General features: G+C 44.6%; 1 pseudogene; it reads right to left on the bottom strand.

Annotated features, from left to right (window-relative positions):
- Nucleotides 1–5,795: 5,795 nt before the first annotated feature.
- LOC137194807 (uncharacterized) lies at nucleotides 5,796–7,333 on the bottom strand (annotated as a pseudogene).
- Nucleotides 7,334–13,915: the final 6,582 nt, after the last annotated feature.

The following is a 13,915-nucleotide window of genomic DNA, read 5'->3' as shown; positions in this document are numbered from 1 at the left end:
CACTGATTATCCTCAGTAAATCTAACTTAAAGAATTAAAAAACTGATGCACTTCACAGTGTGGCAAAATAAGCAGAAATGGTATGATTTGGGCTCTAATGTTGAAAACTTTATTGACAAAAAACGAATGAAAACTCTCACACCTTTCAATTGAGGAGACTTCTATGGGATTGGGAGTTAATGGTACTAAAAAGTAACTCGTTGGGGATTTGCAGCAATAAGATGAGGGAAGAGTTTTGATCTTTTGTCCTTTACAGTGTAATTAAATTCTTTTAAAAGCTCTTTCATGGCATTAAAATCGTGTCTTAATTTGGAAACTTTCCATTTCCGTTCAGCACGTTTACATGCCCTTCTAATGTTCTGGACACACTCATTAAACCATGGAGATGGTTTTGTCAAAATAGGACTTTGGACAATTTAACAGGTGCTACAGTGTCCAGTGTAGTAGCACAACGTCGCTAATATTTAGAAGCCAGCTCCTCTACAGAGCAGGAATAATCTAAAGGGTCGAGCTGCTGAGAAGCATGATAGGTATTGCAGAAATTCTCACAGGTTTGTGGCGTGATGGGTCTAAAATAACGAGGGCCTCTAGGGTTCGAAACCATAGGCACTAATGGGATGTTAAAAAGGATAGCTGCAAGGTCAGAAACATGCTTGTTTAAGGTCTGTAGATTTACTGGATTAATGCCATAAGTAATAATTAGGTCGAGTATGACCATGTTGGTGAGTAGAGCCAGAGACATGCTGAATACAGTCAAAAGTACTGATAAGATCAAGGAATTCAGATGCACGTTTGTCACTTTGGTTGTCAATGTGAATATTAAGTCTCCCAATAAAATAACTTTCTCACAGTTAGTGGTAGTTATTGAAAGCAAGTGATCAAATTCTGAAAGAAAGTTGCCTTTTGAGTTAGGAGGGTGATATAACAGCCCAAAAAAGATCGTATGGTGGGAAATAGTGAATGAAAATAACTCAAATGAGATAAAATTGCCAATAGCAGTTGGTGTACATTTGTTGTCAGCTTTATAAATGACAGCAAGTCCACCTCCACGTCCACTTAACCTAGGACTATTCCAAAATGTATATCCGGAGGGGACATGCTTCAATGAGACATCGGTGTCTGCTCAAGTTTCAACCATAAAGATAAAATCTAAATCATTAGAAGAAATAAAATCATTATCAGTAAAAGACTTATTGGTGATAGATCTTAAATTCCACAGACAACCATTTAAAAACGATGCACTGCAACAACTGGCAGACTGAGTCTTAATAGAAATGAGGTCAGATGGGACCCTTTTGTGTCTGCCGGTCCATTTTTTGGATAGCCTTGCAGTATAATGTACTGGAATAGTTGACACCAGTGAAGGGGAATCAGAAACACCATCATCACTCAGAGGATAGCTAGCTGCAGAGTTCAGGCATAAACCTATGGGATGAGGGGAAATAGAAGAGGGGGCTATAATATCGGGTCCGTGCCAGTTATATGCACTAATTAAATTAGTGGAACTAATCAACAGATTATTCAAATTTAAAAAGTTTTGATATTTGCAGCCTTGTTCATTTTTCCTTGTTTTGGTTTGTATCAAGATTTCAAGTGTTTGTTGTCACTATTCAGCCATGATGTGTCAGTAGATGAACACAACACAGAACGCATCGTTCCCATCAGAAAAAGTGCTTTCAGTCAGTCAGTATTCTGTCATTGCAGCTAAACAGTGGAACTCGCTCCTCAAGCTCATCAAGGAAATTCATACATATCACACTTTCACAGACCAGCTGACGATGTGGCTCATTGAAAACCAGGTTTGCCGACATTAGTCTGTCGACAGCCCTCTCTGCTGCCATCTTGTGTTTTTAATGTGATACATGTAATTCTGTTTTATCATATATCTTCAGTTATTATCTTATTCTCTTCATGTAGTTATAGGCTTTAATATCTGGTCAGAGACAACAGATGAAACTAATCCTCTCAGACTAACACTGGCTCATTAATATGTATATGTTCATCAATGAGCACTGTCCCTGACAAATCAACTAATAAATGAAATGAAAGTGAGTAGTCATGTAGTTCAGTATCCATGATGTGTTCATCCAGCAGGCAGACTGTATGAGACTAAAACACTGTTAACCTGAACATGTTTCACACTCACAACACAGTTTCTTTCTGTACAGTTTGCAGTTTGGACTTTTTGACTTGTCAGAAAGTTGTTTCTCTACAGATTGATTGTGGTGAATTTTCTGCAGATTCCTCCTTCAGTCTGACCTTCTTGGATGATGATGACTGCAGCATCACTGTCATTTCTAAAGCTTCCATCAGCCTGAATGTAAACAGACCACAGCAAGAGGAGGAGCTACACAACTGAATAAGAAAGGCTTCATTTGGAACTGAAGAGATACTGTGTTCTTTCTATTGTTCATTCACTACAAGTCAAATAATGTTACTTCATTTCATTTGGATGATGATGCTCACTTTTCATACTGGTAAGTACTCAGGACACCAATCAGCATGTAACATGAGATGATAGACATCATTCAAAAATTTTTTTAAGAATTTATTTATTCTTTTTTTTACTCAGTTTAAAGATATTTTATCATTTTAAAAATACAAATTTCATGGTAAAATATATATTTGTTGTTTTCAGGATCCTCTGTGGATTTACTGAAACCATTTAAAGATGTAATGCTGGCTTTGGAAGGAGACAATGTGACTCTCTCCTGCAACTATTCTGGTGTTGTACAAAACCTCTACTGGTATCAGCAGAAGTCCAGTTCGTCTCCACAGCTGCTCATCACGGATTATTCAGAGAAAGAAGGGTTGTCTTTGAAACATGACAGAGAAACAAAGACATTTCATCTAGAGATCTCCTCTGCTGCAGTGTCTGACTCTGCTGTGTACTACTGTGCTCTGCAGCCCACAGTGACAGGAAACACCAAAACTCTGTACAAAAACCTTTGGAGCAAAGACAACACAATACTCCACAACATCCACTAGAGGGAGTCACACACTGTTAAACTTCAGTGGTTTCTTATCAAACAGTCTAGATTCTTTTCCCTCATGAGACACAGTTGTGATGAAGAGTTTTACAAATGAATGTCATTTGACATATGAGTCTCCTCCTACTGACTGCAGAGGTGGCTGCATGGCAGAGAGCTGTTTGATTCCAGCTGTGAACATCAGACCAAACACAACTCACAAAACCACTCAACACTTATTCAAACTCAGCATTCACTTACAGCACATTTCACTTGTGTAACCATGGAAACACTGGCTTTCATTTTACTGTTTTCAGCTCTTGTAGGTACGTATGTTTTTGTCATTGTGTGATATTTTCCAAATGATGGATATTTGACTCTGGAACAGAACTTTAATACAACATGTTTCCTTCACTAGGTAACACCTTGGAAGATGATTTCTATAGAAATCAGTCAAATGAACAGTTGATCAGTTTGTGTCCACAGAGTAACACTGTACAGTTGACATTTTCCACTGTCTTCTCCTCTCAGCCTCATGAACAATGTTAGTCTAATGGCTTCATTTTCTCGACTTTTTCCAGGACTAATAGCTGGAGACACAATCTCTCCTGTAAAAGAACAAGTCAGTGGAAGAGAAGGAGGATCTGTCACACTCACATGTACCTATCAGACAAGTTATACTGTTTGGCTTTACTGGTACAAACATCATTCTGACCTTCAGGCACCTCAGTTTATACTCAGTGATGTATATATTCCGGATAAACGATATAAATCCAAAACATCAGCTACAACAACTGAGCTGACCATACAGAGTCTAACCCTGGCAGACACAGCTCTCTACTACTGTGCTTTGAGACACACAGTGATAGTTCACTAACCAAGACCACTCCTTCTAGAAAATGGATTTAATGGTTTATTGGGAGTGTGATGGAAGGCAGGGTGAAAAGGAGGAAGGATAGTTAGAGGGATGGTTGGAGAGGGAAGGATGGATGGGGGAAGGGAGAGGGTCGGGGGTGTGAGGATGCGGGGGTGAGGGTCGAGGTCGTGGGATGCGGGATGAGGGGGTAGGGGTCGAATGGGATGAGGGTCGAGGGATGGGGAGAAAGAAGAGCAGGCGGGAAAGAGGGGAAGGAGGGAGTGGATAGGAGAGTGATAGATGAAAGGAGGAGAGGCGTCGACGTCGGGGAGGTAAGTGGGAACAGGGGGTTGAGACTCAGGGTGGGGGTGCTGTCTCGATGATCCGGCATCTGTACGAGGCCCCCTGTTCCTGTGTTTGAGCAGAGAAGAGAGGAAAGTTAGCGGAGGGGTCGGGTGGGAGGGACTTGCAAGCTGAGACGAAGGGAAGAGGAGCGGATATGGTGTGTTTAAATACCCTGTGGTGCGGAAATGAGTTGCGTACAAGGCGTGGTCTTTGGTTCCCGAACTTTGTTTATAAGTCTATAAACTTCATTTCACTAACCAAGACCACTCCTTCTAGAAAATGGATTTAATGGTTTATTGGGAGTGTGATGGAAGGCAGGGTGAAAAGGAGGAAGGATAGTTAGAGGGATGGTTGGAGAGGGAAGGATGGATGGGGGAAGGGAGAGGGTCGGGGGTGTGAGGATGCGGGGGTGAGGGTCGAGGTCGTGGGATGTGGGATGAGGGGGTAGGGGTCGAATGGGATGAGGGTCGAGGGATGGGGAGAAAGAAGAGCAGGCGGGAAAGAGGGGAAGGAGGGAGTGGATAGGAGAGTGATAGATGAAAGGAGGAGAGGCGTCGACGTCGGGGAGGTAAGTGGGAACAGGGGGTTGAGACTCAGGGTGGGGGTGCTGTCTCGATGATCCGGCATCTGTACGAGGCCCCCAAAGAGACTTCAACCGGAGAGGCGAGAATGGGATTGCTTAATGTTTTCCAGGTCGTGATGGATGTAGGTATGATAGGCGGGGGATGACCAACGGCCGAGGATTTTGATGATGTTGTCGGGAATGCCTTGTCTAGAGGCGGTGGAAGCGGCTCCGATGCGGAATGAGTGTCCTGAGAACTGGTCTGGGGGTATTCCGGATCTGGCGAGTACTGAGCGCATGTGGTGATGGAACCAAAAACGTGTTGCTACCCTTCCCGTTTCCGTGATGAACAGAGGGTCTTGAGAGGAAGCTCGGTTGGCTAGTCTTGTGTTGATGTACTCGTGGATGGGTTCGTAAGGACTTATGTATGAATCTAGGCGGAAAAGGTAGATGGGTTGAGGTTGGCCCGACTGGTTGGTCTTGCTGCGTTTGAGGTAGTAGATGAGTGTATCTGAAGAGTGGAAAGAGATGTCGGACAATGTGGCATGTAGTGCTGGATCAAAGGAGTAGGAAGGAGCTGTGATTTCTGAGCAGCGTAGGAAGCCAAAAAAGGATAGTAAAAACATGGACTCTAGGGTTTTGTCTATGTGAGGAGACAAGTAGCCTGTGCGGAGTGTGTGAATGCATCGGACCAGAAGGTCCGACGTGAGGGGTGAACGTTTTGGTGCGGGGTGCGGTTCCGCCTTTCGGAGACCTTTGATCAGCATATTAATATGAGAGTGGGACAAGGCTGGGCATGGTGCTCCGGAAATCAATTTGACAAAGAAATTGATTCCGCTGAGGTAGGTCTGTATGGTGGAAGACTTGATCTTGAGTTGAGTGTGGGAAAATGTAATGAAGCAGGAGAGGTTAAGAATGTCCAGTGAAGGGAACGGGAGTCCGTGGGAGACGTGAAAAGCTTTAAAGGAATTCCAGCCGGTGAGGTACGAAGATAGTGTTCGAGGGGCGACGCTGTTGATGATGTTGTCCCGTGAAATGGTGACCAGTTGTTCCAGTTGCGGGTTCAGTTGTAGATTGTAGCTGAAAACGGTGGGACTGGAGTTGGAAAAGGGTTGGAGGCTGGAGCTAGTTGTCTGAATTTCTGAAAAAGGAAACGAGAGAGTGAATCAGCGATTGCGTTTTTGTGGCCTGGAATGTGGAGTGCTCGGATAATGAACTGGTGCTGGGCTGAAACCAATGTGAGCTTGCGCACGAACTGCATGATGTCCAGATTGTGTGACCGGCCTTTGTCGAGGACGTCGACAACGGCACTGTTGTCAGAGTGGATGGCGATGGTCTTTTTGGACCACTCATGCCCCCAAAAGGATGGCAGCAATGATAATCGGGTACATTTCCGAAATGGTGGAGGAAGGGGCCAGGGAAGAGAAGTCGGGTGGCCATTCGGCAGAGAACCATCTGCCGCCGTAGTAACCGCCAAAGCCGACTGAAGGGGCGGCGTCGGTGTATAGCTGGATGTCATTGGCATCTGTGACGTGGTCGTCGTAAAAGAAGGAGATGCCGTTCCAGGAAGAGAGGAACTGGTGCCACATTTTTAGTTCCATCTTGCACGCGCCGCGCTGTCTAGCGTGACGTGGTCGTGGATGGATGGGACGGCGGTGGCTATGGAGAGAGGGTGTGACAAGAAGGATCGGCCCTGAGGGATGATGCAGGTGGCGTAGTTGAAAAGGCCCAGCAGAGAGAGTAATTGACGTTTGGTACATGTGTTGGCTATGAGAAAGTTTTGAATGAGTAGAGAAATGCGGTGGAGTTTCTCAGTGGGCAGAGATGCTTGGAGTGTAATGGAGTTGAGGGTGATGCCGAGGAATTCCAAGGATGTGCTTGGGCCTTCTGTTTTCTCTGGAGATAGGGGAACGCCAAGATCAATGAATGCGGAAATCATTGTGGCGAGACCGTATGACGGGGGCGAAGACGGTGGCGTGACCGTGAGGAAGTCATCAAGTAGGTGGATGACGTACGGGAGTTTATAATTAATTAATTTTTTTTTTTTTTTTTTTTTGGGCTGCTCTTAGACGCACGGCAAAATAGTGTGCGCCCTTCCAGGAGACCCTGAAGAGGTGCCAGTAGTCGGGGTGGATGGGGAGGACTTTGAAGGCACTTGTGATGTCCGCCCTGACTACAGCTGTTGCTTTGTCGGGTTGTGTGGGCATGTGACTCTGGCGTGGGCTCCCCCACAGAAAGAACAAGTGTGGAGGAATTTGCAGCTGGAGGAGCTGCAGCCGAGGTCATTGAAGTTATTGCAGATCATCCGTCCTCCCTGGTAGAGGACAGGTCTCCCTCTCCTGTCCGTGCCTTTGGGGAGGGGGCCGAGGATGGACGGGTGATCTAAGGCAGGTTTGGGGGTGATGGATGGTGGGGGAGCTGCCGATGGCAAGTGGTATGGCATGGCTGGACTTCGTTTGTCTGTTACGGAGGCGTGGGGCAGGGGGGCGGAGAGGGTGCATGCTGCGGCGGGATGGGAAGGGGCGCCACACGTTTCGCAGTGCAGAGAAGCGCGGGCTGCGAAAACTCGGCAATATAGCTCGTGGTCCAGTGTTCCCCAGTACGTGCCCTGGTTGAACCGTTTGGAGGTGACCAGCGGCTTGGGAGGCGAAGAGGATATGGTAGGTATAGAAACCGTTGCCGCCGAAACGCAAGGCCAGGTCGAGAATTAATGACAAGTAATCATCGAGCTTGGACCTGCGGTCGGGGAAGGCTGAACAAATTATGTCCCTATACAGAGAGAAAGCAAAAGCGAACTCGGCGACTGTGAGGTCCTTGGAGCGGGCAGGAAGTGGCTGTTTAAGTTCCAAGGGGCCGAATGAGGTGAGCAGTTCCCTAGGGATGTGAGGATTGATTGATGTAGGGTGAATGAGTTGAGCGAGATCAATGTAATTACCGGTTAGAATCTGCTGCCTGAGGGTGGGAGACACAGGGGAGGGCCGGGCGGATGCTGGGGGGCGCACTGGTGGCTGGGCGGTGGCCAAGGTGTAGCTGCTGGAAGGAGGTGCGAGAGCCGGGAAAAGGCCGAGGCTGGCCGTGTGTGAGGCGGTTGGATAAGGAGGTGCAGGTGCTGTAGTACAGGTAATGCTAGAGTGCGGGTGGTGGGGAGGAGGGGGGTAGGGGAGGAGGCAGGGAGGATGAAAAGAAGAAAGGGGGGGAAAAGGTTGGGTATAACTCGTGGAGCTGTTGGGGCCCGCTGTTGTTTGTGCTGTCTGACCGGCTGCCGAGGTTGGTGCGGGTGGAGGAGCGGCTTAGATGGCCGGGAGGGAAGGGGCAGCAGAGATAGGTGCCAGAGAGTAGGAAGGGATGCTGGGGTGGTGGGATGTATATGCGTGGGATGTAAGTGCGGCTGAAGAGAAAGTAGGAGGAGGAAATGGCTGTGGAGCAGAGAGGGCCTGCATAGGGTTAGAGACGGACTGTACTGGAGAGGCTGAGGTTGCTGAGGAGGAGGGTGTGCGTCTGGCGGAGCGACGAGCCGTGACGTCACGGACGTCGTCGCGCGCGCGACGCCGGGAACCCGGAAGACCGTGGGAAGATGGACGGGAGAGAGTGGTGTCCTGCAGGGAATTCGTGTATAATTGAAACAGTCTTGCCTTGTTGTCGGTGCGGTGGAAGGGAATGTTATTTTGGCTGAGGAAATGCTTTAAGCGAGCGACGGTCCACTCGGACATGTTTGGGGCCGAGGAGCGGTCGGTACGCTGGTGGCGAGGAGAGCGCTGCGCGCGGTGGCTGCTCCTCTTGGGCGGGCTCCGGGATCTCGAGCGAGGCTGGAGTGAGCGTCGGGAATGAGTATCTTCCTTCGGACACCGAGTACGGGACCTTCCCCTGGAGCCGCTGGGGATCAAGGGCTCGACGATACCGTCGTCGACGGATGATGAGGGCCGAGAGGCCGGGATGAGGGAAACCGAGGAGCGCAGGCGAGGCTGCCGGAAAGATCGGACGCCGGGGGACTCCGGGACTTCGAACAAGTCCTCGTCCGAGGCGTTGAGGAGCAGTTCGAGGTCCATGATGTGAGTAAGAAGTTTTTTAAGTTTATGCTGGTGTGTCACAGGGTGCTTGCAAGCTGAGACGAAGGGAAGAGGAGCGGATATGGTGCGTTTAAATACCCTGTGGTGCGGAAATGAGTTGCGTACAAGGCGTGGTCTTTGGTTCCCGAACTTTGTTTATAAGTCTATAAACTTCATAAAGTGTAGAAGAGGCTGTACAAAAACCTGAACACAGATATCTGACTACTCTTCAAAGAGGAGGGAAGTGGTATTCAAACCACAGCTTCATATCAGATGGATTCTGCTAATTCCTGTTTTATCAAAGTCACTGTGGTTACAGCTGCTAATGAAACACTGTGGGAGGATTCACATGAGCAGCAAATCCACATCAATGACAAACCAGCTGGATGATGCTTCAAACTCAAAACCATTTCATGGAACAAAAGATTAAATGAAAAAAACAAATCAACAGATTATTCACATTAAAGTTTTGATATTTGCAGCCTTGTTCATTTTTCCTTGTTTTGGTTTGTATCAAGATTTCAAGTGTTTGTTGTCACTATTCAGCCATGATGTGTCAGTAGATGAACACAACACAGAACGCATCGTTCCCATCAGAAAAAGTGCTTTCAGTCAGTCAGTATTCTGTCATTGCAGCTAAACAGTGGAACTCGCTCCTCAAGCTCATCAAGGAAATTCATACATATCACACTTTCACAGACCAGCTGACGATGTAGCTCATTGAAAACCAGGTTTGCCGACATTAGTCTGTCGACAGCCCTCTCTGCTGCCATCTTGTGTTTTTAATGTGATACATGTAATTCTGTTTTTATCATATGTCTTCAGTTATTACCTTATTCTGTTCATGCTGTTGTGTATATATGTGTATATAACAAAAATATCGTAAAAACGGTAAAAAGTCTGTCAGCAACAGTTGCCAAACACTCACCATCAAATAACAGTAAAAAACCTTTAATTATTCTACAGAGATTTCTTTTAAAAATACGGATATTTACTTCAGACATTGTCTGCATTTTTACAGTCCAACCATTGTAAAATAAAAAGAAAATATCATTATAAAACATCACTAGAATGTTAAACAAATGTGTTAATCTGCACAATTTTTTTTTTAAATGATTACAGAAATATCTTAAAATTACCTAATTTAAATGAAGACTGTTGTTTTCATACAGTAATCTTTGTTAAATTCATAGGATTATCCAATCCATCCACAAGAACTCCCCATCAAAGTAAAGATTTCTGGATGTAAAACACAGAAAAATTATGTAAAATTACATTTAAATTACCCTCCTATAGTACCCATTAACTGCATCTTGAGAGCTTTAGGCTTTTATTTTATGTGATTATCCAGTCTATTTACAGTAAATTCCTGGTAAAATTAATTTTATACTGTACAAAAATATAAGATCATGTGATAATAGTTTATAAAAACATAATTATGATAATCGTTACTTTATATAAACATTATTTGACAGTAAGAACAAGCAACTCTCCAATATATTTACAGGCTTTTCCCATTAATGTATGAGGTTTACTTTATATAAACATTATTTGATAGTATTTAAAAGCAACTATAAAATATATCTACTAGGGGTGTGCCCGAATACAAAGACGTTATTCGGCAAAGCACAAACAGGGTTTTTGTTTGTTTGTTTTTACGAATATTTGTTTCATACAAATACTTTTAAAATTATTTGTTTTTGGGAAGAAAAAAAAACATGTGAAATACCAGAGCGCAGGTCGGTTACATCACTATCTCAGTGTCTCTCCTCTGCTCCGCTGTGACGTCTATCAGCAGGTCTCAATGAGGGGAGTCACATCCACCTGCTACATGACTCACATTTCCTTATTTGGACATCACTCCCGGAATACACTGAGAGCGTGGTGCTGATAACGCCAAGGTCACAGGTTCGATCTGTATACTGGCCAGGATCAGTTGTTGTAAAGGGAGAAGTTCTTGTGCCGCCTGCAGATGGAAAGAAAGTTGATGTAAACTTCCCTGTTTCTAACCCATGGAATGACCAACAGTGCCACATCATCTCACACATGTATCCTGTGAAAGCTTCACGTCCAAAGTCCTGCTCCTTCTTACTCGTTGTCAGGAGACTACTACTGTAGCTGCATTGAAACGTACACTTCCCTTTCCACATGACCACGTGGCCTAAAGGACAAGGCATCTGACTTCGGATCAGAAGATTGAGGGTTTGAATCCCTTCATGGTTGGCTATCCCTGCTTGCATTGCATATGTGTCTGTTGAGTGAAGAAAACCCCAACGAGAGGCTGTGAACATGTACATCAACCTATGTGACATTGCTGATCATGGGTAAAATCTGCTAGTAGTCACAGCAATGCAGCAGATTAAACAAAGTGTTTGGCTTTAGGAACTTACAGGAAGTATGTGTTTTCTGTGATTAACATCTGTATCAGAGGGGGTACCTGTAAATATTCGGCACCCTCGCTCTGCTTATTATGGGCACATTCAGCAGGAGTAACGCTTTGGAGGAATCCTGGTTAACTTCGGTTCCTTCAAATCAAGGCATAGTGTGTTTCCTGCCATGAAGATTTGTATGCAGAGCGTTGGCTTTTCAATGTTTGGAACCACAACATTGCTGATTGTGATGAAAAACTACTCATGAGTGGAGTAATGCTTTGGAGGAACTGTGCTATAAATGTGTTTGGTGTGTACACCAGCATTATGCAGAGAAAACCTACTTCTGTCATGGAATAACTTGAGATGGACAGCAGCAAAGTCACCAGCAATGTGGGGGGAAAATTCAACCTTCTGGGGGTTACACAGTCCCAACTGTCAATAGGCTGCCTATACTGTAAGGCAGGTTCAGGAAGTGCTACCATTGTCCTCCCTCCATCGCTTCAATTGGATGCGTCCATCCATGTAATGTCACAGGTCAAGCAGGAAATAAATCAAGATGGAAAGAGTGGAGTTTGAATCTAAAATAACGCTAGCCGATACAAATGGATGAAGGTCCCAAAAAAACAAAAAGGTGGAGCAGAAAAGGTCAGAGAGAAAAAGAAAAAAGATCTTGAGGCTGATGCTGCAAAATGTTTTAAGTTAACACATTTATTCAAAATATCGATGCCACTGCCAACCAAAATCCTGTTAGCGTTAGCATGGCTAGCTGCAGTGATAACATTAACAGTCCATGCCCAAATGAAGAGGAGGAGGAAGAGTCTGGACAGATGAGCAGCAGGCTGATTCCAGTGGAGAGCAGGAGCAAGAAGAGGAGGACGCTGCCGAGGACGAGTGAAAGCTGCATGATAACCTCCAGCAGGTGATACTGCTAACGTTAGCTCATGTAGTGACAGTGTTAACAGCGGAGCTCCGAACCTGACGCTCTCTGTTACACAAGTAGCATGCAAGAGCAGCTTCATCAAGAATAGATTACGGAGCACTACATTTAGAAGCGTTCATGTTTATGGCTACAGAATAAAACTTTCTTATAGCTTTAGACACTGATGGAATGATGTAATCGACAGGATGGCAGAGAAGAGACGTCTTCTCACCGCCTAAGGTAGGACATGCTATTCTATTCTATTCTATTCTATTCTATTCTATTCTATTTGTTGCTTATGCTGTTTTTTAAATGATGTCAGCTGATTGGTCACACTGGGTCCACTCCATTAGGCTGCAGGCCTGCTGCTTGTCACAGCCTGACAATACCAGTGAGTGAATGTTTAAATAGTGTCGGTAGCATGAAATCCTGACTGTTAAGCCTGATGTGTGAATTGCATCAGATCAGCTGCAAACACAATGTTGGATGATTGACTATTAATAGTTCTCACAATTCCAGATCATCAATGAATTAAATCCTAAATACGCCTCTTGGGCTGCTGATTTGTCCTCTAAGCTGTTTCTTGGCTATTTATTTATTTATTATATTATTTTATGAAACCCTGTAAGTACACCTGTTGTTTGGGTTCTAACTTGATATCTATTGCTCAGCGTATATGTTATAAATACTCTGTTATTGCTTTATGCAACTCATAAGTGTGTTTGTTGGGGATAAATGTTGCCGGTCCAGATGAGAATTGCCAGGGCAGAATTTTGTTCCCAGTCTGACTCTGCAGCCCACAGTGACAGAAAACACCAAAACTCAAAGTCAAACACAACCTGACAGATTTTTGATGCTTCTGTAGTTTCACATGACAACAGATCAGTCATGTAAAAGCTGCTCCAGGCAAAGTTTTTATGTTGACAATGAAGACATAATAGAAGAGAAAGAGTCCTGCGATGGTGATATAACTGGTAGGATGTCAGTATACACATCCTCCTTACTGGGATCAGTGAGGGAGGAGGGGCTTCCTCTACAGATGGGAGAAGCCCAGCTGTCCCCATCAGAAAGTAAGCAGACTTCAGTAAGTTGACTTTGAGGATTACTGAGCTGTTTATCTTTGAACATGTTGCTTTTAGTGCCAGCTCTGCTCCTCTGTATATTCACTGGTAAGTCACATTTTAATTAATCTCTTGGAGTTAAATTAAATGAGAGGAACATTCATATCTGATAATGTAATTAAAGCAGCTACATAGTTACTGAAGCACAGAACAAGAAGCCCAAGAAAATGTAAATTTGTTCACTAACTTCTGGATTTAAATATTTTCATGTAGGTGTCAGCTGTGAAGAACTCACTGCAGTCAAGAATGAAGAGAACAGTTTGGAGGGCAGCACTGTTACTCTGTCCTATAAATACCCAAAACTTAAATCTAGTGATTATTTCTTCTGGTATCGACAATATCCAGGAAAACCACCAGAGTTCATCATCTCTCATTTAGGAACTGGAAAGATATTAAAGGCTCCCATTTCTGGACTGGAGATTTCAGTGGAGGGAGAACAAATCCATCTGCAGATCTCCTCTGCTGCAGTGTCTGACTCTGCTGTGTACTACTGTGCTCTGCAGCCCACAGTGACAGGAAACACCAAAACTCTGTACAAAAACCTTTGGAGCAAAGACAACAGAATACTCCACAACATCCACTAGAGGGAGTCACACACTGTTAAACTTCAGTGGTTTCTTATCAAACAGTCTAGATTCTTTTCCCTCATGAGACACAGTTGTGATGAAGAGTTTTACAAATGAATGTCATTTGACATATGAGTCTCCTCCTACTGACTGCAGAGG

The sequence above is a fragment of the Thunnus thynnus genome, chromosome 12 (genome assembly GCF_963924715.1).
Source record: "Thunnus thynnus chromosome 12, fThuThy2.1, whole genome shotgun sequence".
In the NCBI taxonomy this organism is placed as follows: Eukaryota; Metazoa; Chordata; class Actinopteri; order Scombriformes; family Scombridae; genus Thunnus; species Thunnus thynnus.
The sequence above is the reverse complement of the archived record's forward strand: the minus strand, read 5'-3'. Positions and strand labels throughout refer to the sequence as shown.